The following is a 26,735-nucleotide window of genomic DNA, read 5'->3' on the forward strand; positions in this document are numbered from 1 at the left end:
ATTTGGTGCAACTTTGCATTCGGTGGATCAAGTCCTGCATATTTGAACAAGTGCATTAGTTAAGAAATCTTTACAGTCAAATTCCTGACTGACAGTTTTCCCGTCTCTCCATTTTAAAGCACTTTGGTGCCATAGTTCTTCTGACGGCTTCTATGTGCTGGCAATTACCCTGATTAAAAACCCATTTGAGAGTTTCTAAGGTGACAGCTTAAAGTTTTAATGCTCCCTGTGATTTGCAAGAAGGAATGCACACCGTTCTCAAAACACATGAGCAGTTATTTAATAATGTGGCCAACCCAAGTATCAAAATGTAAGAATGCCAAAGAAGGAATTTGTGCTCTCCAAATATTTGTGGCAAAAAGAGAATGTTTAATGTTGGTAAAGAAAATTCACTGTTGTCACCTTAACAGTTGCAAAATGATGAGTAGAAACATACTCAGTACCTATATATTAGAAACTATATTATTTTTATCCCTGCCACCTGAATGATTTTAGAACACAGAATGACAAGAAACATCAGATTATATTTATGTAGTTCGAATTTTCATAGGCCTACACCTGCAGGAGCTACTTCTGTACATTAGAACAGACCAAAGGTTTGTTATAATTTTATCATAGATTTATAGTCATTTAGAGGCTGTCTAGAAGGAAGAATTTTGATAGAGTGCATATTATGAATATAAACCTTCCCATCTCTGTCATTTCTGAGCCCAGTCTCAGTCTTGCCTCTCAGTATACCTCACTCTGGGGTTCTTTAACTCTCCTGTAGCACAGAAATCTCTAATGCCATTGTTTGACTCTTCATTTTCTGGTGGCTTAAAGGTAGCATATGCTGCTAAAATGATAGAAGGAAAACACTTTTGATTGCTTAACTACTGAGAACATGCTAAGGTAATCCATTTATATGGGGTGCTGAAATCAAACTGGGAAACCTGAAAGGAAGATTGACAAGTAAGTAGTTTATCTGAAGTGGGATGAAATGCATCTTGGTAAACAATTTTTTATGATGTGTTTTCAAATGGACTACAATATTTAGAGAACAGTGTTATACTAATTAGGAAATTACCCGTGCAATAAAAACAGATGTTAAATTAAAGGGAAAAAAGGGGAAAAATTGCAATATTATGGGACCATAGTAGTACTGGGAAGCTAGGAGAGATGATAACCTATGAAACAGATTTTATTCCTTACCTTTCTTTCTTTTTTTTTTTTTAACAGAGCAAGAGAATGAAATGTATCGAGATATCTATCCAAATAGAGTGCACTGGTCACCTTTGAGAAGATTTTTTTGCATTAGCCAACCTTAATTTGCAGGCAACCAAGACCAAACAAGGAATGAATAAAATTTTTTTTCTACAGCTAGGCTGGTACAGCTTCTTGATTTACTGTAATTCTTATCTCTGTCTCATTTGGAGAAAGCAAAACAAATGGCATCTTTAAATTTCTCTGCCTATTTTGTCTGCGGGGACTTAATATTTACTGGGGGTTTGATTTTCCCTGTTGTTTCCTTTTCATTATTTTCCTTCTTTGATTTGTCTGCCATTATAAACTTTTGTACATGAGATTAAGGGCTTCATTAATTGCAAATTTAAAATTTCAATTTAGTTTTAATTTAAAATTAAAATTCAAATTTAAAGTACTGAAAGCTTATTATACATATAATATATTTGTGTTAGCATAAAATTCTATCACATCCAACTGATACAGAAAATTACTTGTGTGCAAAAATCAGTTGTACCTTAGTAAATGTTTTCTAAATGTTGTAGAGCAATAAGAAAGAGAATTTTCCCTGCCAATTCCGCTGTGGCCATCTACAACATAATAGTCAACAAATGATATCCATAGAAGATCACATTCAACAAGTGAAAAAAGGAACTCTGGAAACTTAAAGTCAAGTTTAGACAAATCTTATTTCTGACCTTGCAAAAGAATTTTGCATGGCAAAATGCAGAAGAAAATTTCATTCCTGGTTGCTGGTAAGAGAAAAAGGGTATTACATTTTTTTTCATTTAGGATGCAGTTACATGCAAATAAATCTATTTTCAGGCACAATCTCTAGATTTTTCCATATTTACCATGTCTCAGATTCTCTCTCAATTACCCAAACACAAAGATGAAGCTGCTAAACAGTCTGCAGAAAAACCACAAGCACAAATGAAGACAGGAATCACAGGGCAAAAGAAAGAAAAGCATAATCCAGATAGATATACAATTAATCACGTGAGTTTACAGAGTTTAGGTCACTTCTTCAAGGATACTACTAAGCCCCAACATAGTCTTTATGCACTAGACTTCGTGTCCCTCAAACCCCCAACTATAAATGCCATCATTAGCAATAGTCCTAAAGGACAGGTATGTTTGAAAAGTTCCCTCTGAGTAGTAGTTGCGAGTTACTGGGCTAGTACTCAGCCAATGGGCACTGGGTTAGGACTAGACATGGGTTGGGAGGGAGACAAAAGCTGGCACTGCAGTTGCAGCAGAGTGGCAAGAAGGGTCTCAAGGGAAAGTGTATTCTGAACATGAAACGACAGATGAGAATTTGTTCTTCTGGGCCACAGGCTTGTTGTCATCCTGATAATTACCATAAAGCTAGGGGATGGCTTTGTCTCAGCCTGTCTCAAACACCCACAGCCATGAAAAAGGTGTATGGCAGCCCATGAATTCTCATTTAAGTCAATTTATAACCTTAATTTTCTAAACTAAATATAAATCGGACGTCTCAGAAGATGTAAGGTCCTCAGAGTACTTACTCTGATACAACCAAAAAAACCCCAAACAACAGAGGGACTGCCAAATGTAGTTGCAAAATTCAATTTCATCCATCTTAACACCCTTGCCATCCTTAAATCTTATGTTGTTTAGTAAAATTACACCATTTCCTCTAGGGGCACTGGAAAAGTAGTCTGATTAAAGAGTTTCCTTCCCTCATATCTATCTTCTTTCCTCAGGCAAAAGTGCTGGTTATCTTCATGATCAGAATGCAGATATTATTTGTAGCACATGATATCTGCTGTCAGTGGGTGACAAGTTACACAAAAAAATTAAGGGAAGGATTTGAGGTACAGAAGCATACACTTAAATGTACATATACAATGAGACAGAAAATATTGAAGTGAAGACAATATAAAGCTTTGGCAAAGCCTGTTATGCAGCCAGTGTCAGATGCAGGGCTGCAGATAATTATACTGAAAGTAAACTATATTCAAGTTACAAGCACTCAATAAACAAGCCTTTTTCTATCCTACAGACCACACCCATTTTTACAAACAACTGAGTAGACATCCAAAACCAGATGAGTTTTGTTTCTTTTAATCTCTTTCTCCATTCTATCTATCTGATATTTAGTCTTTTTACCTCAATCAACATTGTTGTGGCAGCATGAGAAATTTGTACCACATTGATTTCCCATAGCACGGAAGTGTCACACTAGCTAAAGGTGAAGAAGTTAATAGGATGAAAATAATAAGCAGAATAATAATGGAGGAATTATGAACCCAGTTGCATATAAGAGATTGAAATATTACGTTTGGGTTCTTGTGCTGCTATAAACTTTGAGATCAAAACACAAATAGATGTTAAGTTTAAAGGCATTGTATCAAGTCATTCGCTTATTGACAAAAACAATATCCTTAAACATGTTAGTGTATGAAATAAGTGTAGGAACAAAGCAAACTACTGTTTACTATCAGCTGAATCTTCTAATGCTCTGCATGGTCTTTTTCGTCCATTGCTGCTATTCTTTCCTTTTAGAGACAATTGTGAGTGGGTGGTTGGGATAGGGAAAGCATATGTCCTAATATTTCCCAGAGAAGAATATCCTAAATCAGATCATATATCTGTCATGGCTACAACTTGTCTTTGACAGTGTCTAAAATGAAAGATAAAAGGTTCTATTATTAACAATAGAGTGCTTCTTTGGGATATAACTCCAGCTTTGTATTTGAAGTGGTTTAAAGCATGAGTTCAACAATGTAAAAACAATCTTGTTACTTGTTATAAAGAATGTGGGTTTGCTGTCATGTTAGCTCACCATCAAGCTTGCACAGAAGTCTTTATTGTCCAACTATTTATACTGCAATATTAGGTTGAAACCTGGCTTAAAGTTAGAAAAGGCTGAACACTGGTAAAGAACTGTCAAAATGCAACCTCATGGAACCTACTGGGCAAACTCTCGAGAGCAACCTCCACCTTGACAGGTGTAATGGTGGCCACATGCTGCTGTTCCTATCATGAGGGCAACATTTTGCAGACTTAAATGTTTTCTGAAACACTGGATTATTATCTTACTTGTTGGGTTGGACCAACTCAAGGGGGGGAGGGAAGGGAAGGGGCAGAACAAATTTCATGGAGGTGAGGTGGTGCCCCGTTCCACATCCTAGCCCCTTCAAGCCTCCTGAGGCAGAATTGGATCAGCTGTGAGTCAAAAGCAGCTGAGGAGCACTCGCCCACATCCCCTGGAGCCCCTAACCCAGCCCCAGAATGGCTGGCACACCAGGAGCACTGGCCCATGCCTTGCCCCAGAGCCCCAGAATGGCCAGTGGGCCAGGAGTCCTGCCTTGGGGGGTAGTCACAAGGGGGGCCAGAGCAGATAAAAATAAAGACATGTGGTCTTCATGTGTTTGGACCTTACCGTCTGGAAATGGGGAAGCTGGAATTGCATGGTACTCCAGGTGGTAGCTATAATTCTCTCTTTTTCACTCTTTTTCTTTACTTCTTCTCTTAATCTCCTTTCTTGATATTTTGAGTAATTTAAAGCTGGATGGGTTGGATTTTGCTAAGTTGTATGGGTTAGTATGTGCTAAGTCAATACTTTGTGTAATGCTTAATTTTGGTTGAATGTTGCCCATTAAACTTTTGCCAAGTTACCTTATTTTCTAAAGTTTGTCAGTAAAAGCGTGTTGTTTTACCTCCTGAGAAAACGTGTGTGGTACCTTCTCGCTTGTACCCTCTCAAGGTATAAAAGAACTGAAGGCCCTTTTAATAAATCTGATGAATTTTTGGACCCTTGCATATTTTGAAGTAAAACCTCTTTGATGAGCTCATAGCTTGGAGCTTGGGGTCTTACATGTTCTAACATAAAAGTTTTTCAACAGTTGTGTCAACATGGACAGTCACAAGAATCAGTCAGAGTTAATACACCTGAACTCATCTGTTCAAAAATGTCAAACAGAGAGCCGTTGCATTATAATGTGCCTGTGCTTAGTTTGAAGATTAGAACTGATGAATTTACAGTCAAAGTAACATTAATTAGCCACCATGTACAGGGCCAAAATTTCTATTGACTGTTAAAAAAAGAGGTTCAGTATTTCTTGATTACATTAATAAGTACTATGATGACTTTTACCTATGCTTTTCTTGATTACTCATTGAACTTAATTTAAATAACTCCGTATATACATTAATCTACATAGCCAAAGATAATATCATAAATATGGGGAAGTACTGGGAAAAATCAATGCATCATCTAATTATGTGCACTGTCCTCCATGACTGTATAAGTCAATCTGAGCTTTATTTCCTATATTATACATGCAGTATCCAAGAAGTTGTTAAACCATATTTTGTAATATATTTCTTTCCTAATAATGTTTAACATTTTATTGCTTTTTCACAATTGTCAAATACTAAACTTATGCTTTTATGGAGCTGTGATTCATAAGACTGTGATCTCAGTCCTGACTGGTAATGGCCAGCTCTGAAACCATCATTTTACATATGAAAATAAGTCTTATTTTTGTTTGATGGTATTTTATGTCCATCTACACTAAACATAATTTTTCATTTTATTACACACTGAGTTTTATAAAGTCTGTCATTCTGTGATAATGGTCCACATCTATACTATTCTGAAATTGTCATGAGCAAACTTAATCATTTTAAGATTTATTCTCCTTTCCAGGTAATTTGCAAGAAAATAGAGTCAGGCACAATTTAAATCAACATTCTTTGAACAAAACAATCCATGGTATTGTGGAAAGGGCATAAAATTAAAACAACAAGACAAGGAATGCTCTGAATATTCTTCCAGAATCCAGCAGTTTACCATTTGAGGACTGTTGCAATTAGAGGTGAAGATTTTGTATTCAGGAGTTCAAGACGAATTTTTCTTCCATTAATTTGTTTGCTTTCCAAATCCATGTAAATTTTCACAATCCACAGACTTCCTTAAAAATCCCAGAGCACTTCTCCACATTTGAGGAAAGTTTTTTAAAAAAAATATATTAAAATTGCTCAAATTTTGCCTTTCTACCTGTGAGCAAAGAATATTTTTCTTGGTTTTACTTTTGGTCTTGCCACTTCAAGTGATGCATTAATATAATAAATCCTTTTTAGTTTTCCCTAGTGCTAATTCAAACTAGTTTTTGGAGAGTTAAATTAAATCATGATCTGTGCCATGCTGTTCCTGTGGAAAGCTTTTATTTCAATACTTTGTGTTTTGATATATCTCCATATGTTTCAGGGTAATGATAATAGTCCTTGTAATAGTATAATTTGACATCATTCTTATTGTAAGAAACTTAGACAGTCAGTATTAAACTCCAGTGCATGTCTTAGGCAATACAAAAGAGCGTGGCACAGAGACATACATGTGGGAACCACTGTAGTAAGGAATTTCATTTCAATAAGCTAACCAAAGAAGTTCAGAAAAAGCATACTAAACCCCAGAATTTTTCTCTCAGCTCCAAGCATCTTCAAGGCTGATTAAAACAACATGCAAATGGGTGTAAATATTAGGGTAAATTGAAGATATAATTAATCATACCTGACATCGGAAACTAAAGAAAAGTTAAACAACCCACATAGGATTTAACTCTGCAGCTGAATTCTACTTTCTGATTCTATGATCAAGTGATTCTGTCATGCTTTCTGTAATTATTATTTATTGCCGCTGTGTCAGAAAAAAAGTATTGAACACTGATAAATTTGTAACCTTTGTTGGTTGATATCTTAGTATAAATAATTGCTTCCAGAGTAAAAGAACTGGGTGTGATTGTCCTGAAATTGTCTACCGTAGACAGTACAGACAAAATGGGGCCCTGATATATGCTCTGTTCTTAGGCATCCTGGAGTATTCACTTAGTGAGAGGGAAATAGATGAAAAATAGTACTGAAATGGACTCAATTGACCTTGGCAACAGGCACACTAATGGCTCTGAGAGCAGAGAGCAGGGTAGGCTATTTAATCCTCAGTGTCAGAAAGCAATTAAATCTGCTAATTACAAAATTATGAGTGCAAATGCTCAAAGGCAAGCAAAAACTGTAATGATTAACCATTTTACAAAGAAATTCTTCCTTCTCTCTCCAACCGTTCCTGGGTATTCCCAAAAGATAACATTTTCACACAGGAGTAACATCAGATAACTTAATGTCATGCTAAATGACAATGATAGCCTTTTCTTTTTCCTTGGAGATGCTACATTTATGATCCCCAAGTGTCAGGCTGTGAGACTGGACACTGTGTTTAACACAGTCATAACCATTATAGTAACAAAATTTATCATAAGAGCTACCACTCAGAGGTAGAGCAAATTCTACTCTTACTTTTCAAAGAAGCAGAGGGATATTGCAATAGCACAGGACCCTATAGTGTCAGACTAAGTGTTTGTGGTTTTCCACCTTCAAAGAGGAGATCATTTTTGCCAGAAAGTTTATGCTATATTCTGTACAACAACAACTAGAGAAGAACTAAACCCTAGGAATCTTTTTTGACACCTTTTCCCAAGCTTTAAGAACTCTGAATACTGAATCAAGCATATGAAGAGGATATTGTAAAAGTCCAGTACACAAGAAAAGAAACTAGATTATTTATATGGAAGTTAAGCTGTAAGTGTCAAAGCAACATCACCATAACAAACTTAGATGCATTCTTTCCAAGTAATGCTGTTCCCTAGCATATTTATTATCCTCTAATACGTCACATCAACATGTTGTTGGAGTGAGAACAAAGAAGGTCTGCCCTAGACACATTTGATGAGCCTTTAATTAATTTCTACTTTGCTATGGAGCACCCATGTAGTCAGAGAGACAGCATAAAGGAAAAACACAAAGGAACACAACTGAGGAATAGCCCCTGTATGTATGTCAGCCTGTCACTTGGCTTGCAGATTCCTTTGAAACCTATGCTTTTTGGGTTAAAATGAAGTAAAATTAAATTTCCTCATTTTTACCAATTTTTTTTTTCAACTAGAAGCATAATAAGTTTTTCGATAAGGGTCAAACCAGTTGAAATAATTTTGCAAGTAAAGAATGCTAAACTACCGTGGTTTGACTATCTCACTGAAATTTGTCTGCTGTATTCCTTGTGTCTGGTAGTTCAGCATGTGTTGGCTGTTCAGAGTCTGCAGGACTTGGCGCGCAGATGAGTGAAACTTCACTGTATGAAGCACAATTTTAAAAGAAATCCTTCATTATCTCTACTGTGAAATACCCTGTCAGTTTCAGCATTTTTATCTTTTGTTTGTTTCAAGATTTTTGGAACAGTTTTTCAACATTCTCTGCAGATTCACCAGATGAAGAAAAAGACTACAGTGAAGTACCATTTTTCATGACGCTTAAGTCTCTATGACACTGGTGACACTGGTGTCCACCACAGCTGGCACTCAACACACATCTATTCTCTGTAGCATATCTTTGCAGTACAGTTTGAAACACAAAGTTCAAGTGCGTTTGTTATCTCTGGTTTTCAAAGATACTTAGATATGTATTACACTTAAAAATATGTGTCATTAATCCTGCAAGACAAGATTGTAAAAACTAGAATATTTTTATGAGAATTTGTGCTTTCTTTTCTTCTGTCAATTCACTTTTACTTCAGATTTTTTTTCAAATTTTGTGGCAGGAGGAATGGAAGAGTACGCTAAGTCTAAAATGGCTTTTCAAAGGATTTAAAGAGTCCTAGGTTCTTGTGATCATAAATATTGAATGAAAAACATAACTTCATGAAATTGTTTTTTGATTTTTAATGTAAGCGCTTTATTGCTTTTTGAAAAATATGGCTATAATCATCACTGCTAGGAGCATATATAGCTATATATCATAGAATGGACTGGGTTGGAAGGGACCTTAAAGATCACCTAGTTCCAACTCCACTGCCATGGACAGGGACACCTTTCACTAGACCCTGTTGCTCAGAGCTCCATCCAGCCTGGCCTTAAACACTTCCAGGGATGAGGCATCCACAATATCTGTATCCAATAAATCATGCATGTGAAGCTAATAGCATGCAGTGTGTTTTAGAGTCATATGAAAAGTCCTCATGTTTCATTTTTACCTTGAAACCAGTTCTCTACCAACTATAAGTTTCTATAGGACTTACTCTTTGCTCAAGTCTTGAGTAACTTCTAACTGTTCAGTGGCACAACAAAGCATCTTATTCCTCTTCTTCATATGCATCATGGAGTTTCCTACAATAGTAACAGATGCAAAGACCCAAGATTCATTATTATTATCTATACTTAAAAATGATACCGTTTTATTGACTATTTCATAACTTTGATAGTGTTAGGGAATATTTGTTTTCCGTGCCAAAAAGTGACGTGTCATTACACAATTGAGTGACACATTAAAGAAGGTTAGGAAACTCTGGAATATAATACTGCAATTAAAAATAATTGATAAAAACAAAATTTTAATTTAACATTTTAAAATTAACATGCTTTGGGAATTTAATGGTTTTGTTTAACTATATTAATTTCTTATGGGAGATACACAATTTTTAAGTGGGTTATCTCAGAAAAAAATCCCTACAGAATATATAACAACTCTTAACATTTTTTATGTACATGTATGTAGTATTTGAATAGTATCTAGATACATAATTCTCAGTTACAATGTTCGGCTGTCTTGTTTCTGCACTAAAACAGAGAGCTGCACTGACACGGTTTTCTGTAGCATTTTGAAGAATGCAAAATAGAGGGAGCAAAAGTACTTTTCAAGAAAATCCTCAACCTTCTAGCTTCCATGACTCTAGCCTCATTTATGATGTTTCTGCAAAAAGTGTTAGCATACTCATTGGATTGAAAACTTCTAAAATTGGCTGGACATACGTTATAATCCTGTTCCAAGTTTAATGGAAAATGGGAGCACTGGAGAGATTGTCCAGACTGAATTCAGTGAAGGTCTTTCACAGTTAGAGGGGGGATCCTTGGCAACATACTGCATCTCTCAAAGAGAGAGAGAAAGAAAATGGATTTTCATTCTCTGAATGCTTAGATGATAAAGAAATTCAGTATATTTGAAATGAGCTCCTAAAAGTATTTTGTCCTATTAGCCAGTAGAACTCCATAGAAACTTTTGTTGCTGCGCAGTGAGGTGCCATAACAATGTATATTGTCTTTCAGTTTAGTGTGTGTTCTTTCTCTCAACGTGAAATATTACGTGAAATTGGCTCATTTTATCTGAGCAATCCTGCAGTTACCTTCTTCTTCTCATTTTACTGGCTATGCAGAGAAGATGCCATTTAAAACTTTAATTGCCAGAGAGGGTTGTGAAATATTCGATGAGATTTACTGCTTTCCCTTTGTGATGTACCTTCGCAGCAAAGTGACCCTGGTGATTAGGAAGCATATTGTATAAATGGCAATGTAATGAGGGCTTGGAGACTGTGAAGTCTCCAAAGAACACTTCATTTTGAAATTTTCTTGTTGTGGAGTATTTTATGAAGAAATCCTGTCAGGCATTCCAATGAAGATAAGCCGGATCTTTAGCCAGAGACACTGTCAAAAATAGAACAAAATTCTTAATAATACTTTAAACTACAGACCCATGAAGTCCAAACTCACTGTTTAACTGAACTGATGAGGAGAGGCACTGAAAGAAAAAAAGATCTCTGTCTTTAAGATGTAAACAGTCTGCATATTTTTCAAGTTGTTGGCAAGACATCTAATCAGAGTATTCATGATTCACAGTAAGAATAATTGTTCAAAACATAACAAGTATGTTGATAGCTTTTCTGTTTTTAAGAACCGCATAATGCACAATAGATGTATTACATACTTTAATATATAGATTTTTTTTAATTCAAATTCTGCTGCTAATCCACTGCAGTCTCTACAACAGAGTTAAACTGCTTCATTCATTTTATTGCTTGTTAACTTTGAAACATAAAAATGACCATTTATAAGTTAATATTAATTATTTCACTACTGATCAGATTTAGGAAGAACTTGCTTTAGTATGCTCAGGTCCAATCCTGTATTGATTCTGCAGTTTACTGAAATGTTAAACTCTTGCGCTCCTTTTAAAATTACTTCTGTTGTGGGTTAAGCTCAGGAGGCAGGTAAGCTCCACACAGCCACTTCCTCACTCCCTACAGTGGTCTGTATCTGCTCAGGACATTCCTGAATGGGATAACACTTGTCGTGGGGGGTGTTGGGAAGAAAAAGCATGTGTTTGCAAAGAGACCACAAAAAGTCATTTTAAGACATGTTTAAACAACAGTTTTCCCATATAATGCAGGTTTACTGCTACAAGTGGGAAGGGAAAGAGAATCAGAAGGGTAAAGTTTAGAGAACTTGTGTGTTGAGATAAGGACAGTGTAATAGGCAAAGCAAAAGCTGCACAAAAAAGCTAAGCAAAATAAGGGATTCATTCACTGCTTCCTATCAGCAAGCAGATGTTTAACCATTTCCAAGAAAGTGGGGCTTCATCAATGTGTAATGGTTACCTGGGAAGACAAAAGCAATAACTCCCAATGTCTCTTCCTTCCTCTTTCTTTTCCTCAGCTTTTGTTGCTCAGAATGACATCATATGGTATGGAACAACCCTTGGGTCAGTTGGGGTCATCTGACCCAGCTATATCTCCTCCCAGATTCTGGTGCACCCCCAACCTACTCACTGGCAAGCTTTTATAAACTAAACCAATTGTATTTACTAGTATAGAAAAAATATACTTTGTGAGGTTTTTCAAAGAAAGGGAATGATGTTATAGTAAGTGAATATATACGCAGATACATCTTGAATATAGCAAAGCTTGTAATAGCACTGTCACTCATGGCATTTGATCTTTAGTGTCACAGAAACTACCTTGAAAACTCTGTGAGAGAATGAAATGCAAAGCATAATTTGTACGGTTAAATGACAAAATTGTATCCAAAACAGAATATACTGTATATAAAAACCAGATAGTTGTTTCAAACAGGTTTTTAGCCTTTGACACTGTTAGTGACTAAGACCTGAGAAAACGGGTATCCCTTTCAGCTGCTGGCAAATACTCAAGACTAAGTCAGGTCACTTCAATATTCCTTTCACTTTGTTCTTGAGAGAGTAGTGATTGGAGATTCAAGTAAGCATCACCAGAGGTGAGAACCTAATTGGGCCCAGAAGATTGAAATTCTACCAGAAAAATGAAAGTGTGCAATGTCAAAAACATACCAAATCAAAATAGCTGCTGTCCCTGTCTCTGTAAGACACTGAACAACAAACACACAAGACCATTGAGTGCATAGATATTTCTATTTAAAAATTAAATCTTTTCCTGAACTGGATGTGTAAAATTTGAAGTGGTCAGATCCAACAACAGAATAATCACCATTTCATAAGGGCAGCTACAAATGAAGTAAATAAGTGACTTGTCAAAATGTCATTGCAAGGAGGGACAAAAAAGACTTCATTCACCCCTACTCCCTCTCAGCATACACAAGCATATGCACCAGGAGAAAAAGTGCTGCTGCTCCTGCACATCCCTTAGTAAATCAGCAATTATACATCCCCTTCCAAGAAACCTTCTCACAGGTTTTCTTTCTTTCACCCTTGTAGTTCCCTTGCGATTTTACAGAGCATCACAAAAATCTTCCTTTCCCCAGAAAACCTGGGAAGATGCCGCCAGAGCGGCTCTTCCCAGCAGCTTACAGGCTGCCAAGTCATAACTGGAGTCATCCAGCTGCCAGTAATGGCACACCACAGGGAGGGGAGTGGGATTCCATACCCCCACTGGGGACATGGGTCAGACAGGAGCCAGCTACACCCATACACTAAGCTGGGCCAAGGATCCAGGTGGGAAAAAGCCATGAGCCTTGTTCAACACCACTGTTCCACGGAAGCATTGTTTCCTCAGCATGTCAGGAGCTCCTGCCTGTCACAGAAGAAGTATGACAGGCTCACAAGGTAGTTGAAAGAAATGCCATCTGGACATCCCACAGCCTGCTCATATCCAACAGGCACACGAGGGACAGGAACCAGAACCAGCTGTCCCTCACAAACCCACCGACAGCAGTCTGCCTTCTCCAGCCCTCTCTCATCTCTGTCGCTACCTGCTGTGAGGCTGGCTCCCAGGGATTTGCATATCCAGTATTGGGGTCAATACCCATCAATGTTGCTGGAAGCTCCCTCATGAGGCTCCTCCATGCTGCCCCCAGGGTATGGTCATTTAGGAACTGGTTGGGCAGATACCCACCACTGTCAGGGGAGGAAAGGCGTGGGTGGCTTTCAGCAGGGAGAGGGTAGGCTCGGAAGAAGAGAGCTGCCTCCTGGACACTGATGGCAGGTTATGAGGCAGCTGCATCTGATGGGAAACATGGTTCATGGGGGAGGCAGGCGGTGTGGTGGTTGGTGATAAATAACCCACCACAACTGTGCATTCTGGAACTGTCTGTTCAAAACAACTCCAAAGAAAAGGACCTAAGTGTCTAAGTAGGCAGCAATCTGTATGTGAGCCAGCAGTGCACAGTGGCAGCAAAGAAAACCAAGTCTAGGGAAGTGATCCTTCTACTCCACAATTGAGAAGACCATGCCTGAAGTCCTATGTCCAAGTTTGGGCTCCTTGAGCCACAGTGCAACATCATTTCTTCTTTAAAGATATTTTTTTGATCATTTATATCATATCCTAAAGCTTACCTTGGTTATAGGAGGACAAGGCCAACCCAGTGGCAAACCTGACAAGATGGTAATATTTATCACACTGGGGATGCAGCAGTGGCAGCTGCAGGTGCAGCCTATTGTATCCAGGACCTCCGAGCAGAGGTTGGTTTCATATGGCTAATCTTGAAACTTGATGGTGCAAGCATGTGGCACGTGAGGACAGACAGATGGGTAGCGTGGCATACTGAAGGGTGCTTGCATTAAGTTGGCACAGCAGATTATGGAATATGTTCTCAGCTGGCGATGCTCCAAGTGTTATGCAGTGTAGATATAGCAAATTGGTTTTAGAAGGGGTTAGTCATGAATGGGGATGATGCACACTGCTCCAGATTAATTGGAACAATAATTCAGCAATTATTCCCTGAAGCAGATCACAAGAAAGTATAGATGTAGCCTAAAGGATGCAAAACTGTTTCATTTAGTTATGTGCCAGGTTGAGATTGATTATTCCTTAACTTATGCCATATCCTCTAAAATATCTTTAGAAAGTCTTCTAAAAATGTCTTTGGATTTTTTTGAAAAGCATACTTCAATCCAAACTCCAGATTGGATCTAAACATTTTTCCTCTCTTATTCCATTTCAGATAAAAATATATTAGAGTCAATGTTAAAAAAGTCAGCCTGACTTGGATGTCTTCTTTCCAAGTATATCAACAGTTGCTTTCAAAATTATGATCAAGACTTTTAATGACCTCACATTGAATTTCAGTGAAATATTTAATCCAGACTGAAATTAAAATAAATTTCAGATTATATACTATCATTTTCAGAAATAAATCAATTTTATTTGAGGGCTATATTTCCTATCCCTGAATATCACATGGAGAAGCAAAAAACATGATCTCTATAAACCATGATTTTACTCATTGAGACCAATTAACATATTTAACACTCATCTCAGTTTTTAGTAAAGGCACTAATGAGAACATCAATGCCAAGAAGGGAAGGAAAAGGAAAGGTAGAACTGGAGGTTTGCCCTGACCAATGAGAATATCTTGAGATTATTCTCTTAAGAACATATCAATAGAGCAGTAGTAAGTGACCAGCTCAAATTTAACAAAAGGATCCCTGAATATTTTTTTTTAATTTTTTTTCCAGTATACAGAGCAATTGCTTGTGGTCATTTAGATAAAATGTCTCTTTGGTCCTAGTAAATCTCTTTGAGAGAGAGACTCTCACTGAACAGGTTTTTTACTGTAAAATTTTCTCCTAATTACCTGAGCTTCAGAGATCAATGCAGCAGCTCCTGGGTGGGCAGCTATAGTTAAAGAAGAAAGATGTTGAATATCAATGCCATTGTTCTATTTTCCTTGGAATTATTTTAATTAAGTCAGTGTATTTGGTAAGTGTGGGGTGAGAGACCTGGAGAATATCCTGTCTTTATTTTAACTGAAAAATTTCTACTAAAGAATTTGTTTTAATGGTAGAATCTGTTTTTTCAACTAGTTGAAAATTACCTGTTTTTGTAAAAAAAAGTTTTTCTTATTTTTACTATGTACACATTAAAAAAAAATCAAAAACCTGAGGGGTGAAACAAGATTTTTAATTTTTAACAGTGTGGATCAAAACACTATTTTTTGTTTCCAGAACATTATAAATATATCATTGCTTTCAGATTTCCAGGTTTTGTAGAATATTAAAAATATAGATATTTTCATATAAATTAAAAGGTATGTGTTTTTTTCCATTATGAAGAAAAGAACAGAGGATATTTGGCTAAATATTGGAACTGCCAAATGGAAACCTCTGTTGTAATCCTTGATATCTTTAAAGATATTTAACCTAATTTAAAATTGAAGTGCTGTGTGGCTGTGTGTCAGATACAATGAAATCTTTATAAAAAATTATTTTTCAAAATCCGATCACTGAAGTAAAGCATCAGACTTAAGAGATACAAATGTGGCAAAGGTCCCCCAGAATTGGTTCAGCAGACTAGTTTCGTCATTCTGGATAGATAACCTGTATAGAATTATCTGAGAATCAAGAATAATTCTATTTCAGTATTCTTTTGGATCTTTGGATGCCCAGAGAACTCTACAGTTCTATTTTTCCTTAGCTTTGTAAATTTGCATCAGAATATTACTCAATACATAGACTTTATGACCAAATTAGAAACAATGCTCAAGGATTTACACATTATTAGCAGTGTCAAAGGAATTAACTTTTTTATATCCTCAGAGATAAGAGGACATATAAACAAACCTGGTCACATATTATTGTGTTGTCAGCAATATCTGAGCTGGAAAATATACTTCATTAAACCAGAAACATAAATGAAGCAAAAATAAATTACATGAAATTAAGGTATTTTGACTTAAAGACTAGGAAGACTGAGTGCTTTCAACACAATGAATAAAGAACCATAAAGTTTCAGAACAAAGAGTTTTGGTGACCCCAGTAAATTTTAATTAATTAAGCCACAGAATAAAAGTAGTGCATTAAAGCTTGTCTATTATGTATATAAGTAAGATGAGAACTAGTTGAAATTGTCAAAAAGTATAGAATAGGGAAAATAATATGAAACAACTGAGTTCAATTTTCCCAGACAAACTGTAGGAACAAATGCACCCCAGCACTCCTGATCACCGCAGTGTTGCCATCCACGTTATGGCACACACACTTATCTCGAGGTCTTTGCCTTGTTAAATATTTCAGATTTTGAATATTTGTACATGGTATTAATTTCTACTAATGATTTTTTTTATATATATTCTGTATAAACTGTTTTATGATGCAGTCCTGAGCTTTCCCGCCCCAAAGCGAAACATCCTTCCAAAAGCTAAGAGGAATGAAGCACCTCTCCTATGAGGAAAGGCTGAGAGAGTTGGATTTGTTCAGTCTGGAAAAAAGAAGGCTTAGGGGTGACCTAATTGTGGCCTTCCAGTACCTAAAGGGGACCTACAAGAAAGGTGGAGAGGGACCTTTTACAAGAACGTGTAGTGATAGGACAAGGGGGAATGGTTTCAAACTGAAAAAGAATATGTTTAGATAAGATATAAGGAAGAAATCCTTCACTGTGAGGGTGATGAGGCATTGGCACAGGTTGCCCAGAGAAGTCATGGATGCCCCATGCCTGGAAGTGTTTAAGGACAGGATGGATGGAACTAAATGATCTTTCAGGCCCCTTCCAACCCAGTCTGTGAGTCTTTTTATACATTCATCATGTTGAATTCCCAAGTAAGAGCTAAATTCATTAGTTAAAATACATTTTTAACATAATTTCTTGAAGTGACTGAAGTTTTCTTCCTACCCGAAAATACAGAACTGAAAATTGAGCCATACTTGGGGTTTAGATTGAGAAGTAAATGCTACTGAAGGACTTGATTTTATTTTCAAGAATTTTAAAAAAATCATTTCACCATTAACCATACAAAGCAGGTTAGGTTTTAAGACTAGATTTCTGACCTCTGTTAGACTATTGTAGACCTTAAATTGTCATTTAGTCTTCATCAGACATACTATATGCAGTTGATTGAGAAGTAATATTGTGGCATGGCCTCTGAAACATGACTATATCAGCAGACAATAATAACTCTTGTAACACATTGAGCTTTGTTATGGTTAGTTCGCACACTTCACAAACAAAGATCTTACTTATTACAGGTCTTTATTGTTAAATAAGTTTCCTAGTATAGAGCTTTTGAATTATATAGATAGTACCTTTTATGGCTTGTTTGTTAAGATTCTAAGTTCTGCTTTAGAAATTAAAATAGTCATTCTTTATGCTTCTTGAATGTAAAGACTATTTTTTTCTTCAATTTTAATCATCTGTGCTGTGGATGAGAGTGCAAGGGATGAGAATGTAGTCATCACAGATTTTCTGACAGAGATAATATTCAGCTCACTAAGATTTTCTATTCAAAACTAGAAGAAATAAAGTTTCAGGACAGATTTTGTTCCCTGCTTCAGTCTGTCCTCTAACCTTGGAATGTCTTAAGCTCTCTGTGCCTGTCAAATGCTATAGGATATCACACAGAAAAGCTAATACAAACTGCTACTGTAGCTCCTCTGGAGTTCTTCTATGAGTGTACATCGTAATGTTTCACCTTTATGAGAACTTTAGATATCTGTGAAACCTCTTGTGATGTAGAAATACCATATGGATTTCTATTTCACTTCAAAAACTGCATCTGCGTGGAAATGTATAGAGATCATACACATGTGTATATATGCACACAGACACAGATACTTTCTGGCAAATGAATCCACTGAGGCTTTAATGACAGTTCAATCCTGGTTTCTTTCTATCTCTCTGGACAAGGAATTAAAACATGTGGTTATATATTCTCAGTTTTGTAAGAAGGGTGAAATTCTATTTCCTTTTATTAATGTATAAGTGTTTCTTGTATGCCCAGTACTACTTACAAAAATACAGAGACCACTCTTCTGAAATTTTTGTGATCTGAAAATGCATAATGGAGGCAACCTACATAAGAAGAAGAAAAGGGAACAAAACTGGAATGGCATTATTCTTTTCTTATGTAAATAATTGGATGGGAAGGCGAGTTAACCAGTAAAGAATCCATGTAGCTGACAGATAAACTGAAATAATTCCCCAGTCTGACTCCGATATGATCAAAGAAGAGTAGTTTTTACAAAGTGTTTTCAAAGTGTAAAATATGAGAGAAAGTCCAGGAAAATGTGGGAACTCTGTAGGTGGCATTGTAGACTTTGTAGATGCCATGCCCAGAAAAGGCATGGTTTGCAAGTCATGGGGGGAAAATCAGTGAAAAGGGATTTTGAACTTTGTACTTTTTTGATACTTTTGCCACAGTCCTATGAAGTTTTCAGCAAAAATTGGTTCTCATAGCTTAACTACAGATACAAATAAAATACTTTAAAACATTTTCTAAATACACACGCACAATATTTCCCTTCTATGTTATGGGTTTCTTAAAATCTCCCTAATTTAAAAAATTGTTTTGCTATATTTTACAAATTTTTACTGCAGTTTTTTTAAATACATTTAGCAAAACCACATTTTCAAGATGCAAATGTACTTCACAATAAGCAATGAATTCCAACACAAACATTTCTGGTGACATTTGTTCCCCAAAGTTTTACTCTATTGCCACTCAGCATGAAACATGTATTGATTCTGGCCTCAGGAGCTGCATTCCATTCTTTCTCCATTTTAGCAGATGGTAAATCAAAGGTGACACAATAAAAGTGAATAAGAGGTGGGACTCTAGGGAGAGGGGTAAGTTAGTCCCTTCCAGCTGGCTGGGAAAACAGCTTCCAAACAACTAAATCTTAGATCTAAGAAAGTTATTCAGTGTTCAGGAGAAGACTACAAGGTTGATGCTTTCCAATTGCCATATTTTCTCAAGAAAAGAGTTTCTCTATGAAAAGTTTGATTTTCTTTTTAATTCACTTACTTTTGTTTGATAGACTTTCCATTGACTCTTCAAAGAGCTTCTTTTCAGTATCTGCATTCTTTTATCATAGCACACTAATAAAGACATGAAGATGACTTCTTAACTTAGTTTAACCTTTTCCTGTGCCTCCTATTGAACTTCTAAGGAGTTGTTCATCAGAGTCTGAAGTTGCCTTTTTTATTCCTGAGCAAACAGGAGAAGAGATAAATAAGTGTTATGTATTTTCTGACTCTACATTCAATTGAAATTGTTTGTTCCCCAGAATCCCTCCCGGCAAGGTTTCTTCTTTACATTTATTCTCTTAAATCTTTGGCTTTCAATGTCTTAGTACTTAGTAGTTAATAGTAATGTCTTACTACTTCTTACCAGTGTGTTTCTGGGACTGTGCTTCTTCTGATATAATTCTCACAATATTGTTTTAATCACCTATGTAGCTCAAGAGTTTGTGGCCTACATTTCTCTTTTAATTCCCAAGCCAAACTTCCTTCTTTTTTTTTTCCTATAAACTTCTATTTCCAGGGAACTCTGTACACCTCATGAAACCTTTGGTTATTTTTTTGAGTTTACCGCTCTTTGATTCTATCTGTGCTTAATCCTGCATATCCACCTAACTAATTAAACCTCATGGGCTTTCTGCCATTTTCAGTTATTTAGTGTATAATGGACTATCTTCTTTTTTATTTACATATTTTAACAAGACCTGCTGGAAGTCCATAACATGAAGAGACTAAATACCTTGGTTACAAGTTGTTTTCAGTGATCTGTTTTGTGATTTGTACAGATTAGCAAAAAAAGTTTGATTTTAAGATTGAGGAGTTTCTTTTGTCTGTGAAAACCAGGAGATTCTTCCTGCTCTGATCTTGACTGTGAATTAAAGAGACTACATTAAACATTCATTTCCTTCAGGTTCCTAGATTATTAAGGGATTATACTTCTTTCAAATAAAATTTGCTGACAAAAGCATGGAGTATGTAATGCAAAATTGGCAACTGTCGTTGCCAAATCCTGAATCTTCCTTCTCTATGCACCCAGAATCAATCATGGTAGAAACATGCGAAGTTATATTTTTCTTGAATATTTTATCTTGACAAGTATTTATACACATACTCCTGCTTTTGAACAGAATATTTTATAATATACCTTTATAATGAACAGTACTAAACACAGTATTGTCCTTGAACTCAAGAGAGAGGATTTCTCTTCTTTGATATTTTTGCCATTCCTGAAAATCTTAGAAATTCATTTTACAAGCCTGCACCTCTGTTTCCTCAAAAGAGGAGAGTTCTTTTGGAAAATAGTTTGAGTTCTACTGATTAAGAGTACTTGGTGTTATTTGCGTTTTATTTAAAGGAACATATTAGTTATTACTTATATAATACAAAATAGAATTTTACTCATGACTAGAAAGGAGCTGCTAATAAAGTGAAGGATGAAGCTGTGCAACAGTACATAGAAACATCATGAATACTTCAAGCTAGGAATTTAAACTACAGAGGCAATTTAGGGAGACAGAATTACTTGTTGTAGTGTATCTTTCTAATCATGAAACATAATAGAAACACATCTTCCTAATCTATGGGAAGATCTTGACTTGGGAAAGGGGAGAAATGACAACAGCTGCAGTTGCGGTGTAGTAGTATTGGTAGTTCTATTCAAACTGTGGAGAGAGATTTTTTTAAGTAAAGAACCATATAGAGTTTATAGATAATAAGGGAATGTTCTGCAGTGCGTGGGCCAGATTTCCTGCAGAACCTCTTGGCATTTCTTTACTGTTACTTCTTAGATCTTGCATATTACAAGAGGGCTCATATCCAACTATAAGCTTCAAGATCTGACTTCTCTGCCATGAGAGAAATCCATTCAGCTTTTCTGTGTTGCTTTTTAACATGAAATGATAGAAGGAATTAATACAGAATTAATACTTTTTTAATCTCCTGAAACACATAGTTTAGCTAGGGGTTAGTAGCTAACTCTTTCAGTACTACTATCAGTTTGGAATTTCTAGACATATACATTCTTTCTGCTTTGAATTTTTGTGAAAGGAAGAAGAGAAAATGTGTAATTTGCCTGTCTCCATGCCAGGCATCTAAACCAAGATAGAGCTTTGACTAAGCTACCTATCCTTCAGAAATCGACGTACAGAGCTACTGTGCATGCCCCGAATCAACAGTCTCCACATTGTGATCTGGACTGATGGTCTTCCCATACAAATAGTACACATTGTGTCCACCTATTTGTCTGCTCTGAAATTTTAGGACAGAACCAGAGAACTGTAATTTTCTTAACTCTGACAAAGTCTTAAAATTTTTTTCAGGAAGGGGTTTCTTCTTCTGTTGCCTATGGAAGGAGATTATTTGGCTTCGCTAGGTAAATCAGTTTGCAAGACTGTGTCCCTGAGTCTTAAATGTAAGAGACCTTTTTCTTTTTCTGAACTGCTATGCAATTACATAATTTATGAATAATAATTTGTTTCATAGCATAGTTGCAGCTAATTCATGTAACAGGGAGGTTAACTATAGAAGTGAATTCTTCATCATCTCATGAGTTTCATATTCAGCACATGGCAGTGTCATTATTCTGAACTTACATGTTTTGCTACTTCTACTGACAACACACTCCTGTAGTCATAAGGTTAATTGCCTGGTTTACAGTTTTTAACATCACTGTAATTGCAGAGTAATTACACTGTGTTCAGTAGACTAACAATAAATTTTACAGGTTACAAAAATAAAAGTTTAGCATAATGGAAGTCTCATTAAATTGGCTGTTCTAAATAACTACAATCTTAAAATAGTAGTTTAGGACTTTGGATGGAGTATTTTTCAAATCCAGCCCACTCCTTCATTTTTGCTTAACAACCTTAATCATGTCATATATATAACCTTCTCAAGCCATATTTAGAGTTCCTCTTTCAAGATCAGGTTGACTTTTTTGTGTCTGTTGTAAGTAACATACCCAGTCTCTTTCTAATAACTATTGCCTGGGGAACCTCGTTCACTTCAAACCAAACAAGACTAGTGTACAGACTGAAATACAGATGGCACAATTTTTTCCTTGACAGAAGTAAAGCAAAGTTGACCTAGAAATGTCCCTGAATTAGGAGGTGTATCCAGCTCTTCTTACATAAAGGGAGGTAGATGTAATATAAAAAACTTTCCCTAAGGAAGAGAAAATACGTAAAAGAGGAGCGAACTGTAAGGAGAACATTAGCATCCCTCATAAAACCATCATCACTTATCAATTATTAATTTTTTTTAAAAGTAACAGAAATAACATTTTTTTAAAGAGAGATTCCCAACTCCCCAGACCCTCATATTATGCCATTGATCTGCAGCTTCTCAAATGAATTCCCAGTACTCCTGTATCATAAATACACTGACCTCTGTATTTATTTGTTCTCTGTGTGTTTGTGCATATTTGGCAGCTACTAAATGAGTTTGGTCCTTTTACCCACCCAGAGGAAAGCTGAAGCCTTGGTTAATGGGCATAGGGACAATTATAAGAGTACTGCTTTTCTGGAGGAAAGAGATAGTTTGATTTAAAGACAATTAAAGCCCTGAGTGAGCTGGGACACATCCTCCTCTATATTCATTATTTAGATAGTAAGTTGTCAGTTATTATTGTCTTTAGCAGAAGAAGGAAAAGGAGAAAAGAAGCCTCCTGTGCAGAAGAAAGGATGTTTTTTAACGGAGCTTGAGGAAGTAGTAGAGCAATCTGGACAGTAGAATCACTAGTGATTACAGAAACCAATGCTGTCAATTAAAGTGGCACGCAAGCCCTCCTTAATTCCAATGCACTATCAATATGCTAACTACCAAATACTTTATCCTATGGAGCGACCCTGATGGATCATAAGGTTTTGTCTTCCTGACATTACATTTTTAGACAAAGCTCTCCAGCTAAAGAGAGGCACATTCTCACCGATGGATAAGGCACACATTAACAGAAAGAGATTTCATCCATCACTGAGTGAATCGTCTTTCCAAAGGGGGTTGCAACTGTGTGGTGTGGTTGTTTATTTACTATCCATAGGACCAAACTTCTACAGGTTTTGTAACTTTTCTTTGGAACAACAATCTTTCAGGAGAATCAGGAAGAATTTCAATAGTCCTTTCACACTGAGAAAACAGATTGATTCATTTCATCTAATTCTGAAAGTACTTGAACGTGTTGAATGCGGTAGCTTGATTTCAAATTGTAAAGCTTGTGTTCCATCTAGTAGAATTAGGTGATGGTATGGGAACTGAACACAGTGGACAAAATGGAAAGGTAAAAACAAAACATCTAAAGAAATAAAAGGTGGTAAATTAATTTGAAGTAGGAGATAAAACAGAAAAAAAATCTAAATAATAGAGTGGATGGTATGCATAAATCACTCTATACTTTTAAGTGTAATACAACAATATCAAAATGAGGACAAAACTGTTTATGTGAGTTTAATATATAGTCAACCCACCCAAGGTCTACCTTCTCTGTGTGGGTGAAACATGTCCTGATAGTCCTTGCACCAGAATACATTGATAGAAGGAACCTCTAGCACTAAATTCATTCAGAAACCTGTTTGCTTACTTGCAGTGCCCTGGCCTGCTACCCAGTCTTCCTGCTTCCTACAGAATCCTGCAGATATGTATCAAATACTCTAGGTTAACTTCTTACCCCTCTACCAGCGACTGCAACAAAATCAGGTAGATATCTGCCATGAATGGAAGAGCCCCTTGATAGAGGGACATTCTTTCATGCCTTAAAGCCATAATAACCAAAATAATCCCAGAAGAAGGCTGGGTAACCTGTAGTTTTTAACATATGCCAGGTCATTTTGTTTTACAGAATCAATTCAGGTATAAAAATAGATGTCAGGGTACTGTTTCTTTTTCCACTTTCTTTTTTGGTATAAAATAACTGTAAAATTTCTGACCAATTATTACTTAAGAGCCTGATTCTGTGCAAATGACATTTTAAATGGATGACAAGACATCCAAGAGTGGATTTCAGAATGTGGAGCCAAACTGCCAAATTAGGTACTTAAAAAAATATATTGTGAATAAACAATAAAAAGATAATAAGTTTAAAAAGGGATCACATGTAAAATGAGAACAGCATGTGGTTGTGATGACAGTATTAGGAAGCCCCACAGATTAGACCCTTTTCCTTCCACTCTGCCTCACACCTAAAAGTACACTGAAGAAATATCTAAGAAGGAGGAAAACTGGGCAAGGATTGCATGAAGAGAGCATGGAGTCTGAGAGGCAGAACAAATCCATGGAGATTTGAAAAAAGGAAATGAACTAAAGCTTACAAAAAGGTAGTGAAAAGTAGATCAGTAGAGTAACCCTCGCAGATGACTTTTTGAAAATTAAAACAAACCAGTTGATAAAGAAAAAAGGAATTCCAATTCTTAGTGTAAATTATTTGCTGTGCTTGCCACTACTTCAGTTGTACAGCTTCAAATATTATAAGAATCATCTGATAAGATCTGTTTTTTACATTTAGAAGTCATGTCAAAATAAACACCCTCCAGCTTGACAGGCACTCCCCCTCTTCCCCCACCCTGTCTTATGCTGTTCTGCCATTTCTTTACTACAACCCATCTGTCAGAAAAAAAAAGTCTTTTTTTATTGGTAATTTGTCTTTTACATATGTCAGAGAACACTTACCACGATGCTTTTTTTGGTATATTTATAAGAAATTACAGTGCTTCAGTAAGTAAACAAATGGAAATATGGCAAGTATACTTTACACCAGTGTCTCAAACACTATTTTAATTTCAGAATTTAAAATCAGAAAACTAACCACTGCAATTTCCTTATTGTGATTATTTTGTAATTAGTACAGTAGAACTGAATCTCCATTTTTGAGCCATCTTTAACACTCCTGAGAGGACAGTCAAAACTAAATTTTCAGCTCCTTTGCCTTTCTAGAGTCCTACAATTAGGTTTTATTTTGCTAATATAATTTAATATACATTGAGATCACAGTATGTTTTTAGCAAAACTGGTTGCCGTTTTGACTCAGATGATATATTTCTTTCTTTTAATAGAAACAGAACTTACTGATTTAGAGCTTCTTATATAATATTTAGTGGGACAGAAAAAAAGGCCAACCCTGTTAAACAACAGGTTTATTGTTCAGGTATTCAGTCACAACAGTGAGACCTGTTAAAGTCTCAGTGTTCAAATCCTGAATTCACCTTCCTTCTCATGTGTATGACTCAGAGCAATGAGTTGGTTTCATGCCCCAGTAAGTGCTAAATTATTTAGTACCACTGAAATAGCACCAACAGGAGACACACAGAAAAATAAAACATTTATCTCCTTAAATCTGAGCTGGATGTGCATTGCTTGGGTTTCGAGGTCCTCTTTTAGATTCCTTAAACAGCATTCCAGTACTGCTGTAGGCACTGGGCTGTTGGTAACTAGTCTTTCTGTGTTTTCCTGCTTTCTTTTGTATATGGATGAGGCTGGTTTTGTGCATGACAATTACACAGATAAACAGATTTCAAATTTCCAGATTTCTTTCACAAAACATAACTTTCCTGCTCTGGACAGCCCTGGCTTTAGAATCCTGTTGGGAACTTGCAATGGAAATAAGCTTCGGTACAAAATAAATCAGTGTTTCCCAAAATGTGACGAACTTTTCACTTGAAGTGACTGAATATGCCCTGGTCATACAAATCCTTGAAGAAACTAACCAGCCATCAGATTGTGGTGCCAGCAAATTTCTTCTAGAAGTTTTGTACAGGAGGGGTTAGGGTGCTGTGAGAGACTGAAATGTTAATGGTTAACAACTCAAAACAATGGGCCATGGTGGTAGGGTGCTTTGCTGAGGTCAAGTTTGCACACACAGCCAAAGGGGAGGAGAAGAATTTTTGGATGTATGCTGGCGAAACCTCTGATCCAAGTAAGACAGAGGAGATGACCACCCACCACTGGAGGCTACAAGATGGGCCTCCCAAGGGGAGGTGCTTGGATATTCCCATGTAAACCTAAGCATATATTAACCCATAGAACTCTATGTTTCATGAGCTTCCCCGAATAGATCAAGACTGCAACCATCACTTTGACTGAGGGACATCAGAAAAGTCAAGTCTCTTTGCTGGGTCCATGGCTGGTGAAATCTTTCTACCCTTAACCTTTTTTTCTCTTTCTTTCATTATTTTCCGTTATACATTTTCTTAAGTTTTATCTTTATATTGCTATATTTCTATAGATAATAACCAAAATGGCTACATACATCCTTTCTATTGCAACCAAATTGTTCTAAAATAAACCCTATATATCTACACATATACATTTTAAACACTGATCATTCAGTGTTGTTTCAGTCTAATCTGCCCCAAGGAATCTATTAACGAGAGCCTGGGTTACCCTCACCTTCAGGAGCAGGTTGTAACAGGGGCTATCATCCAGTAAGAGGCTGAAGCAGCCAATGTCAGATGCTTCAGCTAAGTTTATTTTGGTAGCTTTCATCCCTGTGCAAAATACTGGGATCTCATTCGCCATT

The 26,735-nt window shown here is 36.3% G+C and overlaps 1 long non-coding RNA gene across 1 annotated transcript in view; it reads right to left on the minus strand.

The window, feature by feature from the left end:
• LOC113993992 overlaps window positions 1-9,356 on the minus strand; it is a 77,074-nt gene extending 67,718 nt beyond the window's left edge. The window contains exon 1 of the long non-coding RNA XR_005564512.1: window positions 9,317-9,356. This is a non-coding gene — a long non-coding RNA (uncharacterized LOC113993992). The remainder of the gene's footprint in view (window positions 1-9,316) is intronic.
• Between the last annotated feature and the right edge of the window lie 17,379 nt (window positions 9,357-26,735).

Source organism: Pipra filicauda, unplaced genomic scaffold, assembly GCF_003945595.2.
Source record: "Pipra filicauda isolate LSUMZ 115617 unplaced genomic scaffold, ASM394559v2 scaffold32_size4067784_pilon, whole genome shotgun sequence".
Classification (NCBI taxonomy): domain Eukaryota; kingdom Metazoa; phylum Chordata; class Aves; order Passeriformes; family Pipridae; genus Pipra; species Pipra filicauda.